The sequence below is a fragment of the Thermobia domestica genome, chromosome 1 (genome assembly GCF_964235325.1).
Source record: "Thermobia domestica chromosome 1, izTheDome1.hap1.1, whole genome shotgun sequence".
Lineage (NCBI taxonomy): Eukaryota > Metazoa > Arthropoda > Insecta > Zygentoma > Lepismatidae > Thermobia > Thermobia domestica.
Window position 1 is genome coordinate 18140319 of NC_137454.1, and position 26137 is coordinate 18166455.

A 26137-nucleotide genomic window follows, 5' to 3' on the forward strand; every position below is an offset into this window, starting at 1 on the left:
TTTTTAACATTTGTTTTCAAAATACTGCAAAATTGAAAACTATATTAAACTTTCAGAGTACGACTTTTATTTAGCGACATGCTGATCAAGTCTGAGGAATTTCTTAAAAAAAAAAATGTTAATTTATATTAAACAGCACTTTTAAAAAATTAAACAGTTTACACTTGATAACAATGAACACATTTGCAAGAAAGCGTTTGTATTCCCTACGGACAAATAAAAGTCTGAAAGCTTTTGATTGTGCATAACCTGTCTTTTTTTTTTTTTTTATGTAGCCACCCACCTTGTTTTGGAAGCTCTCAGTGGCGGATCTAGCCCAGAGCCGGGGTCCTAGGCCCACTTTTTTAAAAATGGAAAATAACTGAAGATGTTATATATTTTTTGAATGTTTATAGTAAACTAATGATATAGCTACCTATCATAGTCTAGGGTCTAGTTGGCCTTCCAGTTTTCACCCTCTAGATCTGCCAGTGAAATCTTTGTGCTGTGCAACTCATAATTTTGAATTAAATTGAACAAATTTTGGTTTTCTTAGGCCAATCGAAATCTTTAAGAGTCGGAATATTAGAATTTCCTATAACAGTTACAAGAATATGACCTTTTAAAGGAAGACGAGTGACCAAGACTTTTTTTTTTTTAAACAAGACTGTACGTATTGGATGCTTTTATATTTCAAACTTGAAACAAAAAAGTTTTCTCAGGTGAAGGCATGGTGATTTATTGACAATCATAATGAAAACAAATCTCTGATGACTCATGTCGTTAGCGTACGCGCATTTGACGCGTGAGATCCGGGTTCGATTTCCGGAGGGAGCTTATGTAGTCCTATCCCACGTTAGACTGTAGATCCACGCCACATAATATAGTCTCGCTGCTGAAATTCAACTCCAACCAACCAAATATGTGGTGAAATATTTAGAATAATAATAAATTCTGGTAAAGCAGTAAAGAGGATAATAGAAAACTTAAGGCTAATGAACTTTATATAGTAAATAAAAGGCAGTATCCTTTTATCACAGGCAACCATTGATGTTTTACTGCTGAATAGGTTGCATAGAAGCTAAGGATGTTATGGATTTTAAACTACACCGTACGTTAAAGTCACCCTTACCATGAAGATGTTAACAAGTAGACTCCTTAACGAACTTGGTGAGATAATCGCTCTAGCGATCTATTGCTAAAAATCGCTTTCGTTCAACATTTATCATGTGAAGTAACGGACGGACGTACTAATATTAAATCTCATAAGTTTCATTACTGTGCTCATAAAAATGAAGTTCAAAGAAGGTGAAGAATACGAAAATTCAGCGCACCTAATATCTATAAGCAGGGGCGTAGAACCAGGGGCGGATCCAGGGGGGCGATCGGGGCGATCGCCCCCCCAAGAAGAGGAAAACTTTCTTATTTTATATATATAAATAAAACATATTCCAAAGTTTTGTGCCCTTAAAAGTAGCAGTACGACAACCCACCGCCCCCCCAGAAGTCGGTCCTGGATCCGCCCCTGCGTAGAACTGAGGAATAGTTGTCACCATATTATTTATATTGAAGACAGGACCAAATTTTGTCTCTACTATTTTCTACCAAAAGTAACACTTACTGATAGCTATTATAATTCTCTCTTTTTCAAACCCATTGAACGTTAACATCATTTACACCAGTACTATTCAACCTTTTTTTCTCGCATGCCCCTAGACACAGTTTGCCATCCAATTGTGTACCCCTGGAGCTGTTTAAAAGAAATTAAATCGAAATTAACTTATTAAACTTAATACACATGTTATATTGATTAAGAAGGGGACAAATAGCGACTCAATAAAAGTACAATCAGTGTGCAAATCAAAAGACTATTTAGAAGGGGATAACCTGCACATCCGTAAAATGGGAAATTTCAAAATTTTCTTCATCTATGATCATTCAATAAATATTGGGAAAATGCTTATTTTAGGATTACGTACCTTCAGAAATATCTTCGCGTACCTCAAATGGTCCGCGTACCCCCGGTTGAATAGCTCTGACTTACACAACCGTATGTCGAATTTGGAATTGAAATTATGTGAATATTGACTGCAAAACTATAATTTTTAGTTAGCATGTGTCTGTCTTTTAGGGTAGTTCTTTATACATTTTAAATATTACTTTAGCAAACTTCAGTTTTATCACTCCAAAGAAACAATAAAAGCAATACGTAGTATTATTTCCCATACATAGGGAAGAAAAAAAAATCATAAATCAAAAGTCTGGTTCAAGATAGTGAACAGTGAAAAGCTAATGTTTTTTTCAGAAATATATACAGGTTGGCCCAAAAGTAGGTATACAGCCCGGTACTGATCAACTCATTACTTTTTATATAATTTCTTATTGTTATCCATCAGATAGACTTAGTTCCTTTATTATTTGTTCTTAAAGCTTTTTTTACTTATTTCTTAAGCTCAGAACAGGCGTGGCAAATAAACCCGTAAGCTAGAATGTTATGTTTGATCAATGTAGGGGTGTATACCTACTTTTGGGACACCGGGTGTATATATATAGTGGCGGATATCCAGTATATGATCAAGGGAGGGGCTAAACCATAGTTTACAGCTTTATCCAGTGTACAGCAGGATTGGATTGAAGCCCATGTTATCCATTGTATACCTGAGCGTCAAGGGGGGTATAGCCCCTATAGCCCTCCCTTAGATCCGCGCCTATATATATATATAGGAGCGGATCCAAGGGAGGGCTATATATATACCCCTTCCCGAAGGGAAGGTACGCTATCAAAGTGAAATGAAACAAACATCCTAGGCCCGAACCTCAGCTATGTTGAAAATTCATTCGAGATCGATTGAGTGGTTCAAGAGTTATTATATCACACTCTGAAATACGAATCGTAAGAGAGTAAATGTATTTTGGTTTATTTGTTTGTTTTAAAACCAGAAATAGAGTATCTCAGGATTCCCTAAAGTTAGGGAGATAAAACTCCGCACTTAACTTCCTCACCAAAATTAAATAACCACTTGTCTCGGTCTTCTTGAAAATTCTGGTTATAACGGTAGATGGGGAAAATGTGTATAATACTTTAACATATGATTTTTTTTTTTTTATGCATAAGTGTCCGATATGAGGAAGTGATTTGAACTGCTTGAAACGAATTTTTCCACATATTTAACATTGGCATGGAGCTGGGTTTTTATAATTTTATTTTGGCTGTAATAAAAATCATAAAGGAGATAACGGTAATTCAAATTTATTTACCAAGAATAGTGAGTTCTCACGATACGAGCAACTAGAACGGATCAGCTCCCCTACAACAGTTCCCTTCCCCCTTAGAATTCTGTTGAAGAATTTGTAAGATTCTTTCAATTCTTAGAAGTAATGGGACATGAGCTCTACTAAAGTATTCTACAGGGTGATTCTTTTAAAACTCACGGATTTCATTTGGGTCTAGAATTTCTAATTGAAGTCCGATTTTCATGTGGTTTGTGGCAAATGATCAAAGAAGGATGGTATATATATATATGGGAGCATGTTTCCTGGTTTAAATTCATCGGGAGCAGTAGCGTAGCCAGGATGTGTGTTTGGGGGGGCCAAGTGCTGTTATAGGCACATATAGAAAAATTACAAACAAAAAAACATATAAACATAAAAATATATAAAAAATTACAAACATCAAAGTACCAAAGTACATTGTCGGACCTCTTTGGGGGGGCCCGGCCCCTCCGGGCCCCCCTTCCCTACGCCACTGATCGGGAGTAATATCGACCACGCCTCAAGAAAAACAGCAAATATTCATCAGTGTACCTTACAACTAGAATGAGGTTTTGAATTTTTGAAACTAAATTGCAGAATAAAAATTAAGTGTTAGTGAGAATACAAATTAAGTGTTAGTGGTAACACCCATAAATCACCCAGTATCAAACTGAATAGCTATAGCCGTTTTCGTACGACAAACGAGGGAGAGATTTCTTGGGTGACCTAAGGAGTAGATAACTGATATGTTCCACAACACCCAACTGCGGGGTTCGATGCTTCCCTGTCTCACTCAGAAGCGATCTTGTTTCTTCCAATTTTTTCACTAGCGACCATATTATGTTCCTGTTTGGGGCAGAACGTGAAACGAATATGTTTCTAAATGCCCTTTGCGTAGCAACAAGAGATTCCGATCTCCAAATACTTTGAACGATAAACTGAAGTTGCTCCAATACACTATTCTCACAAGTACATTCGGGTTTTACTACTTTCCTAGTATTTATGGAAAGTAGTAAGATCTGAACTTGAATTCGAACCACTTAGAATTAAGTCCCGTAGAAATAATTAGATGTAAGGAGATACATCCAGGTACTTAATACTTGTCCGGATATAAGTACTAAGGACTTGGATCTCTTGATCGCGAGTCATGGGTGTATGGGAAAACTAGTTTCTAATTTTGTTTTCTGCTCGTTTCTTTCTTTCTTTCTTTTCAGATCCCTAATTAATATCCACAGAGACGATCATCCAGGAGAGGATAACCAGAAATGTGTCATACAAGTTAACTAACTAACTAACTAACTCTATGGCCTATGGAACCCGGAGGTTCAGTGCCGCGTTCACAAAAGCTCTCCACTGACTTCTATCCTTAGCTAATTGGATCCAGTTTCTACTTTGTATTCCTATCTCTGCGAGATCCATCTTAATATTATCCTCCCATCTGCGCCTAGGTCTTCCTAATGGTCGTTTTCCTATGGGTCTACCAGTCAAGACTTTGAAAGCGTTTCTACTTTCTTCCATTCTAGCTACATGACCTGCCCACCTAAGCCTCCTAGACTTGACGACCCTAACAATGTTGGGTAAACCGTATAAACTATGTAGTTCCTCGTTATGAAGCTTCCGCCATTCCCCATTCTCGTTCCTCTTGGGTCCGAATATTCTTCTCAGGATCCTGTTCTCAAATACTTTCAGTCTATGTTCTTCCCTCAGAGTAAGCGACCATGTTTCGCAACCATACAGAACAACAGGCATGATTATCGTTTTATATATTTTAAGCTTCAAATTCCTCGACAGAATTCGCGACGACAAGAGATTTTGAACCGAATAGTAACACGAATTCCCTGCTTTTAGTCGACATTTAATTTCTTCGTGAATATGATTTTCGTCTGTTAATATTGATCCTAAATATTTGAAAGTATCCACTTTATCAAAAGTATTATTTAATATTTTAACGCCTCCACAATTTGCCGTATTACGGTCCCGACGCACTTCCATGTATTTAGTTTTCTTTGCATTTACTTCTAAACCCATGTCCCTGCAAGCGTTTAATAATATCTCTGCATTTATTTCTACTGTTCTCCTATCATCCCCTATTAAATTTACATCATCAGCATATGCCATAACCTGGTGAATGCCGTTCAACTCTAGGCCCTGGTTGCTATCTTTGATTTTCCTTATGGCGTATTCCAGCACAAAGTTAAATAATAATGGCGACAACGCATCTCCTTGTTTCAGGCCATTTTCGACGTGGAAGCTCGTGGACAAAAATTTTCCTACCCGGACTTTACTTTGGGATTCACTTAAACATATCTTAATTAATCTAATTAGCTTTCTCGGTATTCCAAGCTCTGTAAGAACGTTGTATAATGTTTCTCTCCTAACCGAGTCGTAAGCCTTTCTAAAATCAATAAATAGTTGATGTACCGGGGTATTGTATTCCCACTTCTTTTCGAGTATTTGGCGAATGGTAAATATTTGGTCGATAGTTGATCGATTTCGTCTAAATCCGCACTGATAATCTCCAATAATTTCATCTGCGTATGGGGTCAATCTTGCTAACAGAATATTTGAAAGGATTTTATAGGATATTGACAGAAGAGAAATGCCTCGATAATTATTACAGTCAGTTTTGTCGCCTTTCTTGTGAATTGGAACAATGATTGACTCTTTCCACTCTTGTGGCAATTCTTCCTTGTTCCAGATAAGGAGAATGAGTTTGTGTATCTTGTTCCACAATTTTTCGCCTCCAGCTAAAATTAACTCAGCCGGAATTTCATCTACACCCGGAGATTTGTGTTTCTTTAATTTCTTTATAGCGGCTTCCACTTCTATTCGATTGGGTTCTGGAATATACGGTTCTGCGGTGTGTATCTCCTTTTCTCCACGCACATTAGTTTTTGGCTGCGTGTTCAGCAAATCGTCAAAGAAATCTTTCCATCTATTTAAGAGGCTATCCGTATCAGTGAGAACTGTTCCGTCAGATTTCTTTAATATATAAGCACGAGGTTGATAGCCTTTCTTAAATTCGCTGATCCCCTTATACATGTCCCGAATATTTTTATTTTTACTATTATCTTCAAGTTCCTTAATTTTAGCTTTCAAAAAATCCCGTTTCTTTGTTCTAAAAGTTTTGGAAGTTTCCCGCCTGATATCTGCGAAATTTTGTGTAGTTATTTCATTCGGATTTTGTAGCCACCGTAATTTTGCCTGTTTTCTCTTCTCTACTAGTTTAATGCATTCTTGGTCGAACCATGGTTTGTTCCTACGTATTTCCGCGTGTCCCAGTTTTTCTATTGCTGAACTTTTAATGCTATCTCTAATTTCAATCCAAGTATCCTCAACACTAGTGCACTCCGAGTCTTCTAAAACCGAGAATCTATTCGAAACTTCAATCTGGTATTCCTCTCTTACCTGGCTCTCTTCTAATTTCTTTAAATTAAATCTCTCCGTTTTCGGACATTGAGTATTACCTTTATTCAACGATAATCTCTCCCGTATTATCGCTGCTACCAGGTAGTGATCAGTGTCACAATCAGCCCCTCTAAACGACCGGACGTCAATTATGCTAGATTGTCTTCTTCTATCTACTAAAACGTGATCAATTTGATTATGTGTTTTTCCGTCTGGTGATGTCCAAGTGTATTTATGAACGTCGCGATGTGGGAATTTTGTACTCTTCACGATTAGATTTTTGGATGTTGCAAAGTTCACGAGTCTAACACCGTTGTCATTACTTTCCTTATGCAAACTTTCGTTCCCTATAATCGGTTTGAAAATATCCTCTCGTCCTACCTTCGCATTGAAATCCCCTAATAGAATCTTCATATGGTATCGCGGGAGTTGGTCAAATATCCGTTCCACTTCTTCGTAAAAACTATCTTTTATATCGTCACCCTTATCTTCAGTTGGAGCATGTACATTTAAAACAATAATATCACACCACCGTCCCTTAAGAGTAATAAAAGAAAGTCTGTCAGTAACAAATTCAACCCGTTTAATTGCTGGTAATATTCGTTTGTGAACGAAAAACCCTGTTCCTAACTGGTGATTTTTATTTCCTTCCCCGTAAAAGAACGTAAAATTTCCGGAATTCTCAGATCCATTTCCTTCCCACCTAACTTCCTGAACTCCTACTAAGTCCATCCTGTATTTCTCTAACTCACTCGTTACAGATTTTAACGCGCCTGCCCTATAAAGACTTCTAATATTCCATGTTCCAAATCTCATGTCCATTTTCTTTTGCTGATGTCGTGCCAAGTTATCAGTCCTTGTCCGAGGCTTTTGTGAATGTTTCTGAACAAGTACCTTCTTTTACAGGATGAGGGTGTTAGCCTTACCCAAACCCCCAAGCTGGAGGGCCACTCCTAGTCGTCTGTCCGCGACTGCTTATTCAGTATATTCGCAGCTAACCTCTATATCTAGAGGCCTTCTCCTCGATCCGCAACCTGAGGACGCGCCATGCCGTGGTGACAGAAACCCACGTTACACGGTCATACAAGTTACAGGGGGGAAATGGGAAACTAACCTGTTTCTGTTTGCTTTTGTCATTTCAGATCGCCCACAATCAGTAGGTTTTGATGCAGGCCCGTATCTACGGGGGTCTAGGCCCCCTAAATTTTTGCTGCCCCCCAAAATTTTCACAGTAGGCTTGCAAATAAACTATAATATGGTGATGAACTACAATATGGTTGGATCGCCCCCCTAACCTTTACCGGCCCCCTCCTACATTTTTGGGCTGGCTACCGGCCTGTTTTGATGGGAGGCAGAGACAAGAGTTACGTTCATCAGCCAGGCCAGATGAGAGGATATTAGGAGGACCTGAGGTAAATTAGATTCTTATTGAATAGATCCTTAAATACTACATAATAACTTGAGATAGTATTAGGTAATGAGTTTATATTTCCATCGTTTCTTATACAATCAATGATTTAGTGAGTATAGAAGATATATCGTCTACTAGATATTAATTATATTATTGGTATTATAATTTCTTTTCAGGTAACAGATTTCGCGAAGAGAAAGTTCTTTACGTTGTTCAACATTATTTCTTGTGTTTCAGAAACATCTCAAGTACTTGCGAATGTTTTTGAAACACAAGTAACTGATTTGCTGAATTGAAACATTTGGGAGCTTTCTCTTCCTATAATGAAATCACTATAGTTTTAACCACACCGAATGCAATTTCATTTTTATCTGTCAAATATGAATTGCATTAGACAGTCCTAAGTCTGTGTAAAGTGGGAAGGAAAATTGTGATTTCAATTTCTAATGACAAATTACAGCAGTTTGTTTGTTGACAGAGTTCGTGTTCTGTAAGTATAGCGTTTCAACTTGCATTTTGATATCGCTAGCTACGAAATGTTCGCTAGCAGATCAAGAACGGACTCCTGGAGGAGGCACACTGAAAGATTTTCAGTTTTCTTTCTTACACCGGGCTTTTGCAGCTCTGGTGTCAAACCGCTGGGGAGGGATTGTTTCATTTCTCGTGACTATGACGATATGCTACGCTATCTTAAGTAGCTAAACATCAAAAGTTGCCTTTGATGGATTTACAAAAAGCTGCTTACATTCATTATTCGTTATGTTAATGTGTGTTGACAAACAAGAACTAGTGCTGTTATCATATTTCACTTTACATGACTAGGTTCGTCATCTGTTATGAATTCCCTGCAAGTTTCACAGACAGTAAAGGCTTCCCACGCCAAAAGTGATATAAACTAGGGATGGCCAGATCCGGATATTTTTGGATCCGGATATCCGGATCCACTTGGGTCCGGATATCCGGACACTGGATCCGGATCCGAGATTTCGGATCTTGGATCCGGATCCGAAAAAACGGATCTTGGATCCGGATCCGAAAATCCGGATCTTGAATCCGGATCCGAAAAACCGGATCTTGGATCCGGATCCGAAATTTCGGATCTTGGATCCGGATCCGAAAAAACGGATCTTGGATCTGGATCCGAAATTTCGGATCTTAGATCCGGATCCGAAAAATCGGATCTTGGATCCGGATTCGAAACTCCGTGTCAGAAAATTCGGGTGTTCCGAATCAGCAAAATTTTCGAAATTATTGACAAAGTGATTTTCATTCCTATGCTTAAAATAAGATTTTAAGACACTTTTGGTATCTGATCGTGTGACAGCCTTGCGTTCCCTTCATTCTGTTGATATTTGGTTTTCGTGCCTTAATATGTCACAATTACTCCAAATTTGATTGAGTAAAACTGTCGAGTTAGGTGAGAGCAATCTCATTGTCAGATTAGATTCTAGTGGAAATACTTGACCGAAAAGGTAGTAAATCTTTTTTAAAGCTGTCGTCCTGGTGGAAATTTGTCCTTTGTTTTCTGTAACACTAGTCAAATGCTGGGATGAAACCTTAGAGTCAAGCCCAAGCTTCTTCATTAGACTCTGGCTGCTTACTTTTCTAATTCTTTCTGAGTTATTGTGGTCACTGAATGAGGCCATTTCCTAGTCGTGATGGGCTAGGCCATTGCTAATAGAACAGCCCATAAAATATAGATCAAATCAAATTAAGGAGCAACTTCCTTTTCTTGCTCTTGATGAGCATTTTTTTCTTTCTTTAAAAATACGTTTCTCTGTGACCGTACCACTCCAGTTAGAATTAAGAATTGTAGTAGAGATGAAGTTCTAAATGGCAATTAATGTATCAAAATCAATGTATTAATGTGCTGTATGTGTATACAAAATGCCATATGGAGCCTCGAGCAGTAACACGTATCTTTGTAATTAGTAATCCACTACTATTAACTCTGCATAGGTTGTATAAGGAGCTATATCATTCATGTAAACACATAGGCGGATGCAGGGGGAGGGCGAAAAGTAGTGCTGTTGAATTTTTGTGACATTTGCGGTTTTCGGTTTTTTGAGAAAACCGATTTTCTGAAAACCGAAAACCGCAAATGCGGTTTTCAAAACCGAAACCGCAAATGCGGTTTTCAAAACCGAAACCGCAAGTGCGGTTTTCAAAACCGAAACCGCAGATGCGGTTTTCAAAACCGAAACCGCAAATGCGGTTTTCAAAACCGAAACCGCAAATGCGGTTTTCAAAACCGAAACCGCAAATGCGGTTTTCCAAACTGAAACCGAAAAAGCTCTTTTCGAAAGCGAAAGCCGCCCGAAACCGTGTTTGCGGTTTTATAAGGGATTGTCCTTTTCAAAGTAGAAACAATGTTTGCTGTTTTTAATTACACCTTTTAACAATTGTGAAAGCATCTATCGATCGAGACAAATGTATTGATTTATATGTGTGTTTTAACTTTTTTTATTTGCTCCAAGACTATTATGGTAATATGTGCAGCACAGTGCGAAAGGGATAATTCAATGGTTGTACAAGTCACAGCTAAATTAGGGTGACAAATACTGACGTTCGATCCTTAGCTTTTTTTTTTTAGTTATTTCTTTGACGACTATTCAATGTACTTTTCGGCTGCAGGGAAGCAAACTGGACCCCACATGATTTTCATATATGTTGTAAATTAGACCACCAGGAACACGAATCTGAAGGAATTTTGACATTTCGAATGTCGGAACTCGAGATATTCGAACATAAATTGACCATGGAAGCAAACTGGACCCCAACTGATTTTTATATATTTTGTAAAGTAGACCACAAGGAACACGTATCTGAAGGAATTTTGACATTCCGAATTTCGGAACTCGAGATATTCGAACATCAAGTGAAAACGGAAGCAAACTAGACCCCAACTGATTTTTATATATTTTGTAAACTAAACCACGAGAAACACGAATCTGAAGGAATTTTGACATTCCGAATTTCGGAACTCGAGATATTCGAACATCAAGTGAAAACGGAAGCAAACTAGACCCCAACTGATTTTTATATATTTTGTAAACTAAACCACGAGAAACACGAATCTGAAGGAATTTTGACATTCCGAATTTCGGAACTCGAGATATTCGAACATAAAGTAACCAGGAAGCAAAAAGGACACTATTTGATTTTTATATATTTTGTAAACTGGACCAAAATTAGCAATTATCTGAACGAATTTTGACATTCCGATTTCCCGATCTCGAAATACTAGAACTTATACAGTAGTTTTATGTAATATGTATAAAAGTAACGAAGAAAGTTCTGTCGCTTTTTGACCTATCACTTAGAGCATAGATATGTCACCAAAGACGTACCTGGAAGATCAAAAATAGTACCCATCAGTATCAATGACCTTCTGCCAACGTTCGGGATGGGCATGGATTCCTTCGCGGTAGAACTTAGTTTGCCGTGAAGCGAAGAAGGTACCAAGTGCATTTAGCACCTCTACTACGGAGTTGAACTGGAGTCCTCTAAAGTGAGTGTCCAAGGAAAGGAACAGGTGATAACCGGACGGTATAATGTCCGGACAGTATGGCGGATGCAATAGTGTTTCCCATTCAAGGTGTAGGATGGTGTTCCGGCTCATTCTAGCTATGTGGGGCATAGCTTTGTCCCGTAATGGGGGAACCCCTTAGCGATTGAGAAGTGTTGGCTCCAGGGTATTGAGTTTTTCTTGAACACGGCTCAACTGCTGACAGTAGACAGTTGCATTGATGTTCTTCTCTGACCGCCCGGTAGCAGTTCCCGATGCACGATGTCGTGAGCAGTCCACCAAACACACAGGAGGACTTTCTGGCCCGGAAACAAATCATCTGAGACACATAGACCCAACTTGTAGTGCTTCCCAAATTGATGGAGGTGCTGGCGAATGGTTTCTCGACTAACATTGAATGTTAGCACCAGTTCCTCACATGTCTGTTCGGCTCAATTGCTACCTGAAGATCCTCATTTTGTACATGTGTTGGTCTTCCGGCACGTGTGGTGCGTCTTTCGTGAGTGTTTCGTCACCGTTCTTAAACTTGCTAAACCACCCTTGCACTGTCTGCGTAATCACGACACCCTCACCAAAGGCCTGAGGTATCTTCCGCCCCGCTACAGTGGCGTTTGATCCAAGTTGGAACTCGTACAGCATACACGCCCCTATGACGCTCTGTGGAGGTTCCATATTCACTCCGTCCTTACATACGTTTACGTTGTAACTGAACTTCCACAACCAGGTAGAATGTCGGATATACCCACACCAACAACTGACCTTCGCCTTATCTCCATTCGCATTAAACTCACGGTATGAGAGTCAATTTTACACAGAATTCCACAAAAAGCGACAGAACTTTCTTGGTTACCTTTATATATCTCTCAGGACATATGTTTCGTATAGAGAATATTGTGTTTTTTTCATATAGCGTCTATATTAAACTTTAAGTTTTAATATCTCGAGTTCGGAGGTCGGAATGTCAAAACGCCTTCAGATTCGTGTTCCTCGTGATCTAGTTTACAAAATATATAAAAATCAGGGGAGGTCCAATTTGCTTCCCTGCATCCTACTTTTCAAACGAAACAGTTTTCCAGATTGTACATTTTGCTTCAAACTGAGTTCTGCCCTGGCTAAGAAACGTAAATTCGCTTCTATAAGAGTCTTTAAAGTTACACTTGAAATTGTCGTTCGGCATTCTTGTAGCTTGTGAAGGTATGAATAATTCAAGTATGTTTGTTACAACATCTACAAACGAATATTCATTCGTATAGAACCTCCAATACATTACATAGAAAACACATGAACTATACAAAGAAAACCATTGTGCATTAGAGCAGATCTCTTATTAGCAAATGATTCTGCACACGCGCACTGCTCAGATAGCCCAGAGCTTGAGCCTGAGCGCGAGTCCAAATTTAACTCAATCGCGATTGAGATTGTCAAAGGTGTAGCGGTTTACGAGGAATATATCATACCAACACTTTATCAACTAAGTTTTCTTAGATTTTTCTCCAATCCCAAAAAGCGGGTGGTTTTTCGTGATTAAGATATGTTTAAGCGGGGGACGAATATATAACCTGAAAATCGGGTGGTACCCGCTAAAATAGGGTAATAAGCCAACACTCAATAGAAATATGGTATATCCCTATTTAAGATCACTACACATGCAACTCATGAAATTCAATTTGAAATATCATCCACTTAAACTGACATCTTTCATATTATTATTAGTCTCTCCCCATATTTTTAAAAATAGTACTGCCACTCTTTCTTTTGTTAACAAAAAGGCACCACCTCCCTTTCTTAATATAAAGAAAGAGAAAAGAAAGAAAGAAAATCTCTATCGCAATACACAATTTTATTGTTGATTTGTTGCCACTCCGATAAATGTGAATGTTGTGGTTTTGCATGTGTCGACTGGCTTCTTATCGCAAGTCCCAGACACCTGCAATAGTTTATACTAGACGGAAACACCGATCATATTTTATTCTGTATCTTTTTACTTCCCAATAACGATAGCCGTGCCTCTTTGAGAAATTGCAGCTTATTTTTTTTTTTTTATTCTGACAATTGTAAAAGTATAGAATTTCCCTACACTTTAGGACATTTTAAGAAAAAATACCTTCTTTTCCTTCTACAAATTTTGATCATTTTTCCCTAAGCCGCCGAGGGAAATTTCCCTCCATCTGGCAACTGAGAGCCGGTGTGGGGAAAGATTCTTTGCTGTTTTCTCGTCGTTACTTGATATTAGTGCTGTAGAATTTTTGTGACATTTGCGGTTTTCGGTTTTTCAGAAAACCGATTTTCTGAAAACCGAAAACCGCAAAAGCGGTTTTCGAAACCGAAACCGCAAAAGCGGTTTTCAAAACCGAAACCGCAAATGCGGTTTTCAAAACCGAAACCGCAAATGCGGTTTTCAAAACCGAAACCGCAAATGCGGTTTTCAAAACCGAAACCGCAAAAGCGGTTTTCGAAACCAAAACCGCAAAAGCGGTTTTCAAAACCGAAACCGCAAATGCGGTTTTCAAAACCGAAACCGCAAAGCGGTTTTCGAAACCGAAACCGCAAAAGCGGTTTTCAAAACCGAAACCGCAAATGCGGTTTTCAAAACTGAAACCGCAAAAGCGGTTTTCGAAACCGAAACCGCAAAAGCGGTTTTCAAAACCGAAACCGCAAATGCGGTTTTCAAAACCGAAACCGCAAAAGCGGTTTTCAAAACCGACATTTCGGTTTTATGAAATTTCACTTTTTTCAAAAACCGGTTTTCGGTTTTTTCAAAAACCGATTTCGACAGCACTAGCGAAAAGTCGTTTGCCCCTACCCAGCGCCACCATTAACAGTGTACTTTAGTAGTAATTTGTGGCAATTTCAGATCATCTAAGTAATTTTTCACTGCTAGCATCCCCAACCGCCCCCTAAGAATCCATCCGCCCCCTCCAAGAGTCCGTTCTGGATTCGCCCCTGCGCAAACATAATTTTATACAACTCATTCAAGAGTACATTTTGGTAGCTTTTTAAAATTTTTATCTTAAAGGATTGTCATTTCTCGTGGCTACTTATGCAATTTTGTCCACAGGCATACATGCAATTTCCAGTCATTACGCAAATACATTTATATACTTAATAGACCTCGGCTAGTTGGGGGCTTCGCCACTAGATCCCCGTTACTAGGGCCTCGCACCACAAAAGCCTCTAATCATAATCAATTTAAAAAGAAATGTCTGGGGATTTGCCCTTAGACCCTCTGATATCTCATTTAATCGGCCTATGACCTCGTACCTCGTAAACCTACAACCATACCGAATCTCAGTTCAAATATCAAATCGTATGTAATAACATTCCGGTATCCCGAGACATACCGAATTTCAGTGCGAGTACATGGGGGCTTTTCCCCCAGCCCACACATTTGCTCGGTCTACGGCCTCGCACATCATACGCCTGCAAACATAACGAATTTTTAAGGGGCCGCGGTGACTCAGTGGTAGAGCGTTCACCTCCGGTGCTTGGGGTCCCTGTTTCGATCCCAGCTTGCAACGTGTGGACTTTGTGGTGGACAAACACCGTGCTCGTGGGTTTTCTCGGGGTTTTCCCGTTTCCTCCTACTTTCTTCATTTCATTTATTTCTCATAATCACCGTCTCCTTTAGCCTAACCGGCATAAACGTGGGATGTAAAACACAAGCATTTCATTTCACAAGATAACGAATTTTTGTTCAAATAACAAGTTTCATTTCTCTAACATTCCAGGATTCCGAGATATAAAAGTCTTTTCTCCCCGCCCCTTTACTTCCCCTCTAAGACATACATCAAAAAAACGCTTAAGTACATACCTAATTATTTCAAATGTAAAGTCCAAATACCAAATTCTATGCTCCTAACCTTCAGAGGTTCCCAGATATCGACATGTTATTATAATAATTACAATCCCCACCCTCTTTCCTTTCCATCTCTTTTCTTTTCCTTTTTACTAAAACGTCAAAAAACACTGAAACACATGTCAAATTATTTTCAATGAGAAGTGCAAATACCAAATTTCAAGTCTCTAACCTTAAAGGATATAACATATTAATACAATAATTGTAATCCCCACTTAATTTTTTTCTCGCCCCTTTTCTTCCCTTCTGGGCCACACATAAAAAAAAAAAAAAACGTTGAAATACGTATCTAATTATTTTAAGTGAGAAGTCCAAATACCAAATTCCATGTTTCTAACCCTTTAAGTTTCCGAGATATAGGCATATTATTATACTAATTGCAATAATTGCAATTATTGCAATTATCACCCGTTCTTTTACTTTCTACATCTTCCCTGCCCCTTCTAATTTAAATATCAAAAAGCACTTTAACAAGTATCAAATTATTTTCAATGAGAAACCCAAATACCAAATTTGAAGTATCTAACGTCAAGAATCATCAATATTTTCCACCCCATTTCCCCCCTTCCTCGTCGAATTTCCCAAAGTCCTTCCTTAGTGGTATCCTACGTCACAAACCCTATAAACTGTCCAAATTTCAAGTTTGTAGCTTAAGCGATTTGGTCTGTACGGTGATCTGTCACTCACTCACTCAGTCACTCAGGACTTTGCCCTTTTTATATAGAGATATTTAAGATTTTATGGGAAAGCCATGGATTTTGTCCTAAGGCCGCCAGTGTCTTAGAAATGTAATAGCTTTGCTATAAACTTTAAGCAATCAACTGACTGATCTGCGTCTATATGTATTATGTAAAATACCGCTTATGATATTTATTTTGCTCGTAATAAAAAAAAAAAAAAAAAAAATAGAAATGATGACGAAAATTCAAAGACATCCATGATTTTAGCGTAATGCTGCAGGAGTTCAGATCATTTAATTAATCATAAGAGCCGATTGTATAAGATAGACTACATTAAATTCCAATGTGGCACAAAGAAAATATGCAGCATTACTATGCAGTTTTTCAACGTTATAACTCATTCTGAAAATATTATCATAGGTCTCACAAACAATCGAATTTTAATCCTAACTCGATTAATATAAAACAAAAGGCAGATCTATACAACTACTGACTTCAGATGAAAGTGGCATACTTGTAGTACGTTTAAAGATATACTAAAGACTAAATGATGGGGTGTGCGGAACAATGGTCTAACCCGAAAAATGTGAAAATGAGATTTTGATGTAATCTTTTGTCATTTAAATTGAATTGTCTTCCCACTGAGTTAGATAAAATTCACCTAGTCAATTTTATACATATGGATATTTTAGTTCTGGGTCTCAATCTAAGGCCTAAAATATTCAAAACAGGAGTATGAATCTGAACTTCGAAATTTCGGGTGTGGATCCAGGAACCGGATATCCGGATCCGGATCCAATATTCAAAACTTCGGATCCGGATCCAAGATACAAAACTTCGGATCCGGGTCCAAGATCCGATATTCCGGATCCGGATCCAAGGTCCGAAATTCTGGATCCGGATCCAAGATCCGAAACTTCGGATCCGGATCCAAGATCCGAAACTTCGGATCCGGATCCAGGAACCGGATATCCGGATCCGGATCCAAGATCCGAAATTCCGGATCCGGATCCAAGATCCGAAATTTCGGATCCGGATCCAAGATCCGAAATTTCGGATCCGGATCCAAGATCCGGATCTTATAGGATCCGGATCCGGATCTTGTAGGATCCGGATATCCGAGATCCGGATCCGTCTGGCCATCCCTAATATAAACATCCAACAACTGTCAAAGGCTTCCAAACAAAAGCATATCTAGCTCAATAAATATATGTAGAGTAGACGTACACAATAGTGTCATTTCTGATTTTGCCACGGAAACCAATGTTTTCCACCGACATAAAACTTTCACGGTTTTTATTTACAGTATATAACAGCGTTTCCCAACCTTTTTCAACTTGCGGCATACTACGGGTGTAACTTGAATTCTCGCGGCACACTCATAAATATTATTATTATTATTATTATTATTATTATTATTATTATTATTATTATTATTATTATTATTATTATTATTATTATTATTATTATTATTATTATTATTATTATTTGTAAATATAAAAACCGTGATTACTGATCATCTCCTACACAGGGAAGAAAGCTGATCACTGTTTTTTCCCGTGGTAGATCATTATGCTTATTTTTCATTCTAATTTAAAAACAGAAAACAATTGCAATGAATTATAGGACTCAGCTTTTAAAAATAAACTTTCATTTTCGAAAATTGTAACCAATCTTTCACTAAGAAGGGAGATCATTAAATAACGAACGAACAAACAAATCTCTCATAATTTAAAACGCAAATGTAGGTAATTTGAATGCATGTTTGCTTCGTAAGGATTGAGTGATATTTTAAAATTTCAAGTTTCGATATAATCTGCAACAATAAAGAGGCAATAATGGTCATAACGATAACAAGTATTTTTTTCAACATTAAAAATGTACAGAAAAGTAACACAGTATGAAACTTAAAATGTATTAACATGGTTAATATATGTTACATTTTTTAAATATTATATGAAGGTTAGAATTCTTCAATAATATTAGTAATGTAATAATTTTTTAATAATATCTATTGAAGGTTACAATTGTTTAATAATAATGTATGAATGTTACAATTTTTCAAAAATAAGTAAAACAAGTTGGGGGAGTTCAGCGGTGACCTCGTTAGTGACATCTCTTGGAGTGTTGCGGAAAAGAGGAAGCGATTAAAGTGAAAAGTGTTCATCTTACATTTAACATACACATCCACATTTACTCATAAACACATGTACTCTCATCCACAACTATTCTTTTCATCTATATTTCATTTATTTTCACTTTTTTCAACTTTTACACCCTGATCAACTGGGTAGCTGGCCCTCTTCGTCCCTCTGGACCTCCTCCTCGATTTTGACTTTGATACTTCCCTACTATGACAATTTTATACTTCTCCCAATTTTGGCATACTACACACTTACTTCACGATTATACTGAATTTAATTTTTTAACTTATTTCAATTTTTAACAATATAAATCAGGCAATTCGACTCTCAAGTCGGCGCCAATAATTGCAAATGGCGGCGTCTGCCATTTGTAAATTTTTTATACAATTCTGTATAAATAATTCATTTCTACACAAATAATTCCCTATTTCTACATTTGTAGCACATACAACCTTAGTTGTTGGTGCATAAAATAATTAAACACCATTAATGGTGATGAAGACAAGACAAGACAAGTTGGTGCACGAAGCAAAATTAATGTGCAACATGAGCTTGATGTTCTTTCATTATCTAGTTCAATTCTGGAATGATAATTGATAAACACGCCCTTATATCGTGTTCCGAAGTTAATAGTTATGACCTGTTCCTACACTTAATTGTGTTCGTTGCAGAAAATCCTGCTTTATTTAAGTAGGATGTAGAAAAGGGAATGAGAACTTTCACAGCCTTTGTAGAAATAGCTGGATATTTTCTCTGGAGAGAAATACAGAATAATGCCATGTCTTGCTGTGAGTACTTGAACTTCAAACCTCGGTCATTCCTCACATCGACCAATTTACGTTCTTCCTGGACATTTAATTCTGCTGACTGTAGGACAGAAGACGCAAAAGAGTCCCTCACCCAGTCAAATGAAGTCAACTGAAGCATCAACATTGGTGTGTATGAGGCTCCAAGAATTAAAATTCTGTTTCCGAAATACTATCTGCTACACAGTAATGTATGTATATACAATAATGTGTTACAGTTACAGTGTTTTTTTTTTTTTTATGTTATGGAAGTTAATAGCAATGTGAAATATTAATATACACTTTTTTCCTATGTCTTGCAATTTGGTTGCTATAGAATTAATAATTTTGTTTCGATTTCCTCGCGGCACACCAGCGGCTCATTCGCGGCACACCGGTTGGGAAACGCTGGTATATAATACGTATATTTTAAAAAGTTTCTCAAATTCAAGGGGAGCATCTGCCCCCAAATGGAGCCTCTACTAACAACTTTTTTGGATTGTAGAAAAAATATCAATGGAGATGTCTCTTCATACACTAGCCGAGAATACATAAAAAAGCAATAAACAATATCATCGTTACCTGAATATTTGGGGTATTTTTTTTCTCTGCACAAGTTTCCTCCATTCTCCAAGTTCATTCACCGTCCAAAACAGTAAAAGATAGTCTGCAAGAATTCTTAAGAAATTACGGGGATCACGTCTAAGCGTTGTAGCGATGGGTTACCTACTGTTTCGCAGAACGTCTTAAAGCTACGCAATGTTGCCACGTTTATCCATTCTTGTTTCGCAGAATTGCATGAAAAGTTTTGGTAGGACCTCAATATTAGAAAAGTTTGGTGAAATGATCAAAACACCAACATAAATCCAATGAGGTGCGGTTCGCAATAGAAACTTGTTGCACAAGTGCAATTGTGATTTACTGCAACAAAAAAGATTTACAAACACACACACACACACACACACACACACACACACACACACACACACACACACACACATATATATATATATATATATATATATATATATATATATATATATATATATATATATATATATATATATTGTAATGAACAATAATGGCATGAACCTTACGTAATAAATTTAGTATACAGGTGAGACTCTTAATATCATCTTTTTCATTGGATCGTAATTTCAACTATCCGAACGAATGCAATGAGATACTGCATTAAAGTATGATGGAATAAGGCCAACCTCGCCAAAACGAAATCTACTTTTAAGAACCCGAGTACGACTGTCTAAACATCTGTACAATCTTCTCCGAAAAGTTCTGGAAAGGGCATATTCGACTTTGCCCGCACGTTTGCTTTGCCCGCCTTTCCCCTACACTGTCTGCTTCAGTTGGTATCGTTACACAAACTCGGAAAGTGACACTATTTTCAACTATGAGAACAATCATATTAGAAAATAAGGAAACAAATAAATCTTCCTTCATGCACATTCCCTATCTTCGGTAACGTGCCTGCTCTCTACGGAGAATTTCTGTCCGGCACTCCTGCTTCGTCTTGATCTGATATGGATTTGATGCAATACTAGTTTGTAGCCCTTTCTGCTGGTCTAGTAGTTAGCACGTGTACCTTTGAAGCACGTAATCCCAGGTTTGATTGTCGGTGGGAGAACACTGAAAAAATAACTTTCATAATCATTGACTTCCATTAACCATGCATCTTATTTAGTCTAGCATTTTATTTTTCAATTTTAGGCGTCGCGGACCCCACTTTGAGAACCACTGGCCTAAAGGACATAACGTGGAACGTTAAACTGAAATATTTCATTTTTATCTTTTTGGCGGTGGGGTTTGGTAGAGTTGGCGACAATTCCGCCGAAGAATTTGCGAATTAGCACCGTTGCATATACAGAGCACTAAGTGACGCTGACCATGGTGTCTGAGTGGTAAACTGGAGTCCCTGGTTCGATCCCAGATTACGCTGTGGGCTTTGTCAGGCAATTTTTTAAACTACCTTTTTGTATCCAAATGGATATCCAGGCTCAGCACTCGTATACCCAGGCCCAGAAGTTTGGATACCCAGTGCACTTCATAAATCTTTAAATTACTGGAGAATACTTGAACAATAAATTACTTGAATTACTGTAAATTTAAAACTACTTCAATATACTTTGGTTTTGTGACTATATGTATTAGCTTGTATTCTGTGGATAGGTGTAAAATCGGAGAGCTTCATTCTTGAAATTTCAGATATTCCTCTTTCCTTCGTTTCGCGTACTCATTTGTCTACCTCGATATGCTAGTACTTTCATTCTACTTTAATACATAGAAAGTTAATTGACTAATTAAAGAAGTAGAAAGGTTGAAGCCGAACTCTTACATATAACGGTCCAAGTGATGTTTGGTGTATCTACCTTTTAAATAGTCTCTGAGAGAAAATAACAGAATACAACTTGCTATTTGTATATTTAATTTTTATGAAATGCAATTTTTACTGTTTTGGTTCGTTACAATTAAGGTAGGAAATACACAGGTAGGAAACCAAATAATATGGGACAGGTTAAAATTTGAAGTGTGTAAATAATACTAGAACTTAACCAGTTACAAGTGAAATAACACTCTTTAAAACAGGAGAGAAGCAAACAATGTGAAACAGATTGAGATTTAAAGTATAAAAATTATAGCAGAAGTGGAACCACTAACAAAAAAGGCTTTTACATGCTACGATTTAAACCATTAATAAGATTTAAACCACAAAGATAAATTTTTGATTACTTGCTTGATGGTTTCTCCATTCATTTAGATCGTTTTGTGTTATTCTGGATATCTCTGAATAAAAATTTTGGGGATTGAGTTTTACTGGAATTTTGTTTCCTTCTGTACATGCACTTTTAGCAGCACGATCGACAATATCGCTATTTTTTATGTTGACGCGTGCCCTCGTAAATTCGAGTATTATTGAGTAGTTTTGTTTCTTTATAGTAGAATAATGATATTTAATATTGAGTATTATGCATGAGACTTTGTTATTCCAGTGCGTGGTTGAAAGAGCAGTAATTACACTTAGAGAATCTGTACATATAATTGCTTTTTTGATTTCCTGTTTTTTGATATATAAAAAGGCTTGTCTTATTGCGAATGCTTCACCATCAAAAATAGTCATATTTTTTGGTAATTGATAGTAATTTCCCCTTCAACTATATAGATTGCTGCTCCAACATTCAGGGCCGGATTTAGCATTTTGGCGTCCTTAGGCCCAATATTTTTTTCCGCCCCTAGTCTGATTAAAGTTACTTTCCTAAAAACCTTTATTAAAAAATTATATCAGGTCTATATGTTAATTGCTTAAACACCACTCCACGATGCAATTTTATCATTGCAAGTTTTTTGAGGAATTTACTTGGTTCCGGGCTTAAAATACCGTTAATGTATTAACAAAAGATTGGTGAATAACTTTGGTTTTGTTCAATTTAGCCATTTGGGCAAATAAATAAAAAAACTCTGTAGTAAAAAAAATAAGTAAATAAGTAAAAAAAAAGCCAGTTCTCCCGTATTTGAGATCAATGTTGTAACGAAGTTGATGCATAATCCTGAAAAATAGTTTAACTTTACCAACAATTATTTGTTCCAATGAACTTCAAAATCAGAATGCTTTATTAGCCTGATTTTTTAAAATCCATTCAAAAAATTTGTTGTTATGGCTATTTATTTTTATTTCTAGATTTTTTATTTTTTTCTCTCGGACGTGCGCCCATAGGCCCGGGCCTACCGGGCGTATTGGGAAATCCGGCCCTGCCAACATTGGCATTGGGATATTTGGATGCATCTGTATAGATTATTAACTTCTTACTTATTGTATATTCTTGTATATTAAAATTATTTGAACAATTACTATTAAATAGGCTAATGTGGTACATAGAATTTAATAATATATTTCCTCCAAACTTAGTAGGTTTTCGTAAAAAATTTCTCTACTTTAGATGCAATAGGATCATTAATCACAGATGTATGGACAGCATTTCAACAAAAACAGTCAGTAATAGCCATAAGTTTAGATATTAAGGGAGCATATGACAATGTAATATTAGAAAATTTAATTAATTACATGTATAAAATTAAAATTCATTCAAAATTTGTACGTATTATACATAATTTACTCATAAACAGAGAAATATCTATCAAATTAGGCAGATATTGTAATGCTCCTAGACAGACATCTAAAGGTGTAAGTCAGGGTAGTAAACTTAGCCCTATACTATTCAATATCTATATATTAGAGTTAATTAATCTGATAAAAAAACATGTTAAGGTCTTTGCTTATGCAGATGATATCATTTTTTACATAACTACATCTAATATTCAAAAAGACTTGAACACATTAGAATTAGTCATGAGGGATATTATAGGATGGTGCGATAATAATGGTTTCACCATAGATGGGAACAAAACAAATCTCATTGTATTCTCAAGGAAAAGAAAAATTCCAAATATCAGTATAAATATAGCTAATTTAGAAATAAAACAAAAATCTAGTATTAAATATTTAGGACTTAATTTGGACTCTAGACTTAATTGGACTTCACACATCAATAATCTTAAAGTTGATATTAATTGTGTAATTAATGTAATTAAAAGTCTAAGCTATAAAAAATGGGGGACCAATCCTATAGTTTTACAAAAAGTATATAAACTATGCGTTGAAGCAAAGCTATTGTACGGAGGCATATTTATGTCACCACGTCCATATAAGAATGTTTTGTCTATGATAAAAATTCAATATGATTCTCAACGAATAATTTTTTCACAGCCCAGAAATACTCCTCGAAATGCACTCTTAGAAGAATCTGATACTATTCCAATAGATTTAATCATAGAAAATATGGCAACAAAATTTATACTTTCTCGGTTAGCGAACAGCACTACTATAATCAATACAAGCTTATTGCAATTAGACACCTCAATCTCAAGGTTAACAAATAAAAGAACGAAGAAAAATAAAATAAATGAAAACTTCCTTAAAAAACTACCTTGGATTTACTTGGCATACAGAAAATTTCATAATTTAGCATCTTCGATCCAAAAGTTTCCAGTACTTCCATGTTTTTCGGTAAATTATCAGACAAATCTTCAACAAACAAAAATTATTATTCCAAAATATCCTCCAACCATATATAAATCTTCAATTCCTTCAGCATTTTACTCGGTATGGCTCAACTATATACATAAGTTACCAGGATATACATTTATCTTCACTGATGCTTCCAAAAGTAAAGGACTCCCAGTAGGCGCTGCTGTATATTTACCGCAGAAAGATATTACACAAAAGTACAAGCTCCCGTCTAATACATCAATTTTTGAAGGTGAGGCTTTCGCAATCAGACAGGCATTATTAATAGTACATAAAGAAAAACTAAAACATGCTTGTATTTGTTCAGACTCACTGAGTGTTTTAAAAAGTCTTGAATCTACGAAATGGTGCAAACAAACTACCTGGATAATCTTAAATTTGAAATCGCTCATTACTAAAATCAATAAAAACAAATGTTATGTAACTTTTATTTGGACAATGGGTCATACAGGCATCATTTTGCATAATAAAGTCGATAAACTTGCTAAGGATTCCTGCTATAATGGAAAGACTTCCAATATTAAATTACCATATCATAACTTCTCCAATTTATTAAAAAATCATGCTGAGACCTTGTACCTAAAAAGAAAAACTTCATATCGTTTAGGCCCAGGTAAACATTATTGGTCCATCAAATCTATTAATGATACGCCATTTATCCCAAAACTAAAAGAATGGAATAGAACAGACATCATACAAATAACAAGACTTCGACTGGGTACTGCCTTAACTCCAGAAAAACTTTATATGATGAAAAAACGGGATTCGCCCCTATGTCAGTGTTTGCTGGAGACTGGCTCACTTGAACACATTATTCTAGAATGTAATCTTTTTAAGGAATTTAGAGAGACTATGTTTAATTTATTTTCAATATACTTACCCTATGGACCTTATAATATCAAATCTATATTAGAAAGTAAGAGCTTAGAAGTATATAAGATTCTCGTAAATTACCTTAAGAAAAATAATATAAAATTATAAAGAAAAAAAAATCTTACTACTATTAAAAAAAAAAGCAAAAAGTAGGGATTATATATAATTTATATCAAATCTAGGAGATCATCTAGAAAGTTGTCTTTTTATACCAATAACACAGTCTACGATAAACACTATATTTAAATAATAATAATAATAATAACAATAAAAGGGGGTCCTCTCATAATCCCTACGCAAGGAAGGAAGTGTAAATCTGAAATTAGTGGAAAAGACAAGACAAGTGAAGTGAAGAAGAAATAGTTATTTATGCAGGTGAAATGGGTCATTCCCACACCCTCCATCCTCTTACTTTGTAAGAGGAACAAGAACAAGAACAAGAACAATGTATAGATTAAAGAGTGCTCCTGACCAAATTTTTCTATGTTATGCTGCCAGATGTTTTGGTAAAGTTGTTTTTGCAAACCTATGTTCTTAATATTGATGTACCACGGAATCAATGCTTCTATTTGTACCATATTTACTGAATACCCCATGCATAACAAGCGATAGAAGGTAATTTATGGATATATTGATAATATTTTTGCAATTTAATGTAAGCTTCCACAATCCATGGTTTGTTTTTCATATATGGAGTTTTCTTGTTTCCTAATAACATGGTTATTTTTTGTAATTTAATAATTATAGTTGAATTTGCTTTGCTGAAACTGTTTATAATAAACTGGTTTGCTATCTTTGAAATTTCCAATTTTATTGGGATGTATTTGGATTCATTTAATAAGGCTATTTATGGGCAACATGATGGCTGTAAAAAAAATTTTGCTGTATTATATAATATTTGTTCTAACTTGTTATAATGTTTATTGCTTTTGTTGAAAATTAAGCTATCATATAAAAGTTTTGTCTGGCTTACTTGTTTTAATATTTTGACTAATGTGAACGGGTTGATGCCCCATTTTTTGCAGATAAATTTCTTAGAAGTCGTACATGTTTTTCCAAATTCTTTATTAGATATTGCATGTGCTGATTCCAATTAAGTTTCTTATCTAAATATATAACTAA

The 26137-nt window shown here is 36.3% G+C and overlaps 1 protein-coding gene across 1 annotated transcript in view; it reads left to right on the plus strand.

Moving 5' to 3' along the window:
• The window catches only part of LOC145683671 (1-acyl-sn-glycerol-3-phosphate acyltransferase alpha-like), a 368125-nt gene that overhangs the window by 61938 nt on the left and 280050 nt on the right, over positions 1-26137 (plus strand). The window lies entirely within an intron of this gene.